Here is a 6146-nt window from a genome sequence, read left to right as displayed (position 1 = left end):
TCAATCACAGATTCACAATAACAAGTTCCGGGCTTCCAGCCAAGACGATTTCTAAGTTTCTAACTAAATGCAATAGTCAAATAGGCAAGCAAGCAAACACAAAGTTAGCATAAAATCACTTAATTAAAACTTGTTGAAAAAAGGCCGTGACTTTAACAACAAATCAAGCATAAACAAGTAAAGAAAATATAGCCAAAAAATAGAAAAACTATCTAGATTTAGCTGTCAATTGAGATAATCAAAGAACTTAAAGAAGAGAAAACATACCAGTTATATGGATTCGGGCTCAAATGAAGCAGATCTAGTAGTTTAGGGGGTAAAACAAAAACCTGAATCAGAGGCAACAAGCGAGAGGGGGGGTGAGGCTGACTGGCCAAGCAAATGTGGGGGTGAGGGTGAGCGAGAGCAAGAGAAAGGCAGCGAGGGCCAGAAGGTGAGTGAGAGGGAGGGCGAGAGGTAGTGAGGGTGAGCGAGAGCAAAAGGGGTCGAGCCCGAGCAAAATAAAGAGAGAGCCAACGAGGGTGAGTGAGAGCAAGAGAAAGGTAGAGAGAGAGCGGAGCACAAGCGGAAGAGCAAGAGAGATGAGGCAGCGAGGGTGATTCGTGAGCGAGAGTGAGAGCAAGGTTGAGAGAGGAAGGAGAAGAGAAGGGTTTGCATGCAAGTGGGCTAGGCTGGGCTAAGAAAAAATAGGGTGGGTTGGATTGAATTTGGACCGTGTTAATACTAAATAATCAAAAATTTTACATTACAAATTTATTTTTTGTTGTGGGCTGCCCTCGGCTTCAGCCCAAGGTAGCTCACACATAGATCTGCCCCTAGGTCTAGGTATTGAGAGATTATTAATTGTTCAAGAGATTTTAAGTTGGCAATCTCCTACGGAAGCTTTCCTAACACTCTCGCAATTACGGAGGTCTAAGACAAGTAATTTATGGAGATGTCTAATAGACTTATCCATCTCTTCAATCTTATGTAGTTGCTAAGAAGTAGTACCTCAAGATTAGAGAGTTTGGAGAAATTAAGAGTTGTGGTTAAATTATGACAATTACTAAGGATAAGGAATTTTAGTTTACTTAAAACCTATTGAAAACAACAATAAAAGATTAGTTCTCATGTGATATGACATACACATGGTAAATGTGTATCCAAGTGATTTATATCAATGTTTGAAAAAGAAAAATATATAAGAAATAAAAGTTTTCACCTTAGGTACCCTCCAAACTTGTTTTATGTTGCTACAACTCAAGTCGAGAACAACCAAATTATCTAGGTATAATTGTGATGGCAAAACACCAAGACTAAAGTGATGCCAGTGTAGCCATACTAAATCATTGGACAAATCACTACAAAAAAATTTGTATTTTGCGGCGGTTTTTTTTGCATTTAGTGGCTATTTTTAACAGCTGCTAAGTCAGCCGTTGTAGAGCGTTTAGTGATGGTTTTTAGTAACCGCTGCTAATTATTTTTTTTGCGACGGTTTTTAAAATTGCCGCTAAATAAGTGATTTAGTAGTGGTTTCTACAATATTTAGTGACGGTTTTGAAACTGCCGCTAAAAATTTTAAAAAAAATAAATTTTTAATTGCCCGCGTAGGCCAGCCCGGCCTTTGCGCGCGTGCCACATGGTGATGCTGGAAATTAAATCACAGCGCTTTCCTGTAAGCACCCCCGCCGGGATATCCCAATCCACCCGGTCTATCCGAACGGAAGCGCTTACATAGAGGAAAGAGAAATAGACATAAGACAAAAATACCCTGGCATGCATACATACGAAAAATACAACAGCGAACGCAAGGAGTATCCCAACAATATACATGCATGCCCACAAGTACCCTGCTGGAACAGCAGTCAAGGAGTATATAAAAATATACAGACACCTGTGCCAACAATAAAAGATACAAGGAACAACCGGGCACAGCCAAAAATGAGAGTCAGAACTCCTAAAAAAACATCAGAGAAAACGGGGGCAGCTAGCTATATACCCTACCGACACGGCTGACTGCTAGGTGGCGTAGTCCTCGCCCTTGACTTTTGCTTTACCCTTACCTGGAATGATGGAAAGCAAGGTGAGTCGCAAGACTCAGCAAGTTTATATAAAAAGGAAGGCAGTAAATGAAACAGAAGAGGAGATCACTCCAAATATAAACCCACATGTACACACAAGCCATGTGACGCAACAATGCAACAGTGCCGCATAATAAAAACATATACCGGTTCTTGGGGCCCACATAAAACACCTGGCACCCAAGTCCCATACCAACCTGCCGCTGCCTTGAAAGGCAACAAAGATCCCCAACAAACCTGTGCGCACTATCCCGGGGCGGTACTCTTGTCACCTGTATCCCTACCGGTACTCCCGACAGCCGAGCCATAGGCTCTCTTGGAGCGGTACTCCCGACCGAGAACTAATAACTACCTGTAACCATGCAATGCATATAAAATGCAAGGCGTAATGAGCATCAACATGATACAAGGTGCCCATACATCCAGGCATCAGGCCATGCTCCGCCCACGTAGTAAATCACACGCGATGCATATGACCGTGCTGGATGCAACTTGACCAATCTAAAATGTCCTTGATCAAGCATAACCAAATCATGATAATCCCATCATGCAGCTCGTACCCATGTGCATACCAAACCATGCAACAAAAATAAAATAAAATAAAATCAGGCATGCTATAATCACATAACGGCAGAGCTAGTCAGCAGTGTCTGACACCGGTCAGTGGTCAGTGACCAGGAAAGACCATCTAACGGCCTAAAATAGACCGTACAATAGTCACACCGTCACTGTACAGCTAACCCTTGCCCCCACTGCCCAACCACTTTAGCCAATAAATAACCGAAAATCTAATAATAATACCCGACAGTTAAGAACCTAGACCCGGGTGAGTACAACATCATTCCCATAGGCTTGGGGGTGGTACAAACCCCCGTCGACAACCAATGAATAATACCCTCGAAACTAGGTTAATAAATTAAATTATTAAACACACCGTTTAAATTTCATAATTTATTAACAGCCAAATCCAATGAAGGGAGGTCAAATAAATTGGCATCGAAAGAATCGACAATGAGGGTATAAAGAACTTGTCTTTCCGAAGATAGCCTTAAGCTCAATTTGACCAAACATGGTCAAAATTATACAAACTGCAATATTCCAATTATTGACAAAATTAATAAAATTGGACTCCAAATAAAATTTCAACCGCAGAGAATATTAATTACTAGTTTAATTACATACCTGGATAATTAAATCAGGGATTAAACGGAGTTTAATCTGATTTTTGAAGCCCCAAAATTCTCAGATTTCCCTCGCGAGCTCACTGTTATTTTTTTGAAAAATTTCACTGCTCAATTGCTCCAAAATCACACCTGAAATCGGGCAAAAATTCGGCCTTAAATTGGCCAAAAGGAGTGGCTAGCATGCGGCCACGTGGTTGCGCTGGGTGGCCACCGCCTTCACCCCAAAACGACGTCGTTTTGGGGTGATTGGCTGATTAAAAATCAGCCCTCGCGGGCAGCCCCCCCCCCCGGGATTCGAACCCGCGATCGCCTGCCTCGCACGCGCGCCCGCGACCACCCGCACCACACGCCTCATTCAACCTATATATGTTTTAAATTATATTTATTATGACTTTTTCCCTCTTCCGCGATTCACGCTAGCACCCCTAACTTTCCATTAATTACACTAACACCCACTATAATAATTACAGAAATGCCCAGAACTTCTAAAAATCCCACAACTTGATTTATTTTAATTTTTTTCTTTTTCCAGAAATTCCTAAAATTACAAAATTAATTATCTTAATTTCTTATTTCCTTAAAATCACATAATTTAATTTTATTTAATCGCAACCAATTATTTTACTATTTCTTTTAATTTAAATTACCCCAAAATTAATTTAATTTGCCATATACGGGCGTTACACTTCCCCTCCCCAAGTTTCGAACCTAGGACCCCTAGTGCATGTGCACGCACGCGAAACGCTTGATCTGCGAAGCACCCCTTGACATATATGCACATATATATATTATATACTAATCTAACAACTAATTTTCAGAATTATATTTTACATTTTTTAATATAAATTACAAAATTTATTAATTGATTATTTTTTAAAAGAATAATAGAATAAATTAAAAATAAATTAATTGAGTTAAATTAAATAAATTAATTGATTAAAAATAAAAAGGAAGATTTTATATATTTTTTAAAAATTATTAAAATTTTATATATTAAAATTTTGTTAAATTTATTTTTATTTTTTTAAATTAGATTTTTAATGAATTTTGCTATTAATTTAAATGCAATTTTAAATTTATTCTTAAGATTTTATATTTATTTTTATTAATTTAATTTTTTTAATGAAAATAATGAATTTTAATATTTAATATTTTTATTTAATTTTAATTTTAATTTTTTTTTGAATTTTGAGGCGTTTTTCTAAAACCGCCACTAAATTTAATTTTTTAATGAATTTTGCAGTAGTTTTTGAAAATCGTTGCAAATATTATTTTATTTTTAATTTTGAATTATTTAATTTTTTGAATTTAACGGCGGTTTCTCAAAAATTGTAGCGAAATTGAATTCAATTTTTTAAATTTAGCGACAATTTTTTGGAAACCGTCGCAAAATTAAATGTTTTACTAAATTTTGCGGCAGTTTTATGAAAATGCTGCAAAATTCTGAAAAAATCATCGCAAAATACCATGTTTTACAGCGATTTTTAAAACCGCCGTAAAAAAACTAATTTTTTTGTAATGAATGTTTGTGCCAACACTAAGTAGAACATGATTTAGATGAAGCACCCTTGATGTTTTCATCTTTTGAAATGCTTTTGCATTCACTTGAGAATGTGCATATGACAAAATGCATATGCACATTCTCAATACTCTAGTATTGAGAATGTGCATATGCATTTTGTCATTCATGTAGCAATTGGACTTGCTATATTACCAACAACAAATTTTTGGTACATTTTAGTCCTAATTTCCTTTGTTTTCCATCTTCTTATTTTCTCTATTTTCTTGTTGAGCAGAAAATAAAGAAAAATACATCAAATGTTAATGAGAAGTTAGCCTATAATATCTCATGTTCGTATGAGGTTGTCACGTTATTTCGATGAGTTTAGAATACTGAAAAATTGGCTTGATAACAGTTATAAGTACCGAATCGACTGTAGGGAATGTCTCGAGGTGAAATTGTCTAAGAAAAATTATATGGTCTCGACGAGCATTTCGAGATAGGATTTATGGTATCAAAAGAAATCGGATTAGGAACAGTTTTCGGTACAGCTAAAATACAGCTGCTAATTAGGTTGCAAAATCGAATCATTGTAGGAGACGCCCGAAAAATCAACGGAACCCTAGGGGGGTTCCGATTTTGTGTAACGAGCAACCCTTTAGTGGTTACGGGATGAAACCATAGCCCGATGAGGACACTGGGACGAATCGTCCTTTTCGACTAAGTTTTGAGTTATTAAATTTGGATTTTTGGGATTACAATGCAATTTAATTCAATGATTAAGGACATAGTTGCAATAAGGGAATTAATTAAGTGGAATTAAGGTGAAAATTGAAATTTAAATGTGTAATTTCTCTTAATTAATAATGCAATTTATAGTTATATATATACATATAGAATGCGTGTGCATTCACTGGTTGTGTGTGCGTGAGTGATGGCTGCTACTCTGCAAATTGATTGTGCACGCAAACTCCATGTCTGCCGAGATTTATGGAAGATTTTACACGCCAAGAAGGTCTACACGCAATGGGGTATGGCTAGTAAGGTGAGGGAACAACCGAACGCCTATAAATAGGGATAGAATTGGAGAAGAAATGGAAGCAAGGCACAGAGAGATCTTGGCCGAGAGAGGAAGAGAAGCAAGGAGATTGAGAGGGAGCTGGGTGGCGGCTGAAGGTGGTGAGTTCGCGGTAAGCAACGGTGGCGGAAGTGGCCAACGTAGCCATGCGTTCCAACTGGTTGCGTGAAGCTCCAGCCATGGCAGCTCGAGCGCAAGCTCCAGCAGCTGGGCGACGCGAGTAGGGGAGGGCTAAGGCAGCGAGGGGTGGCTTGCTGATGGTGGCACGGCGGTCGGAGGAGGCTCCGAAGGCTCGGGAGACAACCGGAGGGAGCTGGTGCGGC

This window comes from Diospyros lotus, chromosome 12, assembly GCF_014633365.1.
Source record: "Diospyros lotus cultivar Yz01 chromosome 12, ASM1463336v1, whole genome shotgun sequence".
In the NCBI taxonomy this organism is placed as follows: Eukaryota; Viridiplantae; Streptophyta; class Magnoliopsida; order Ericales; family Ebenaceae; genus Diospyros; species Diospyros lotus.
Note: the sequence above shows the minus strand (reverse complement) of the source record.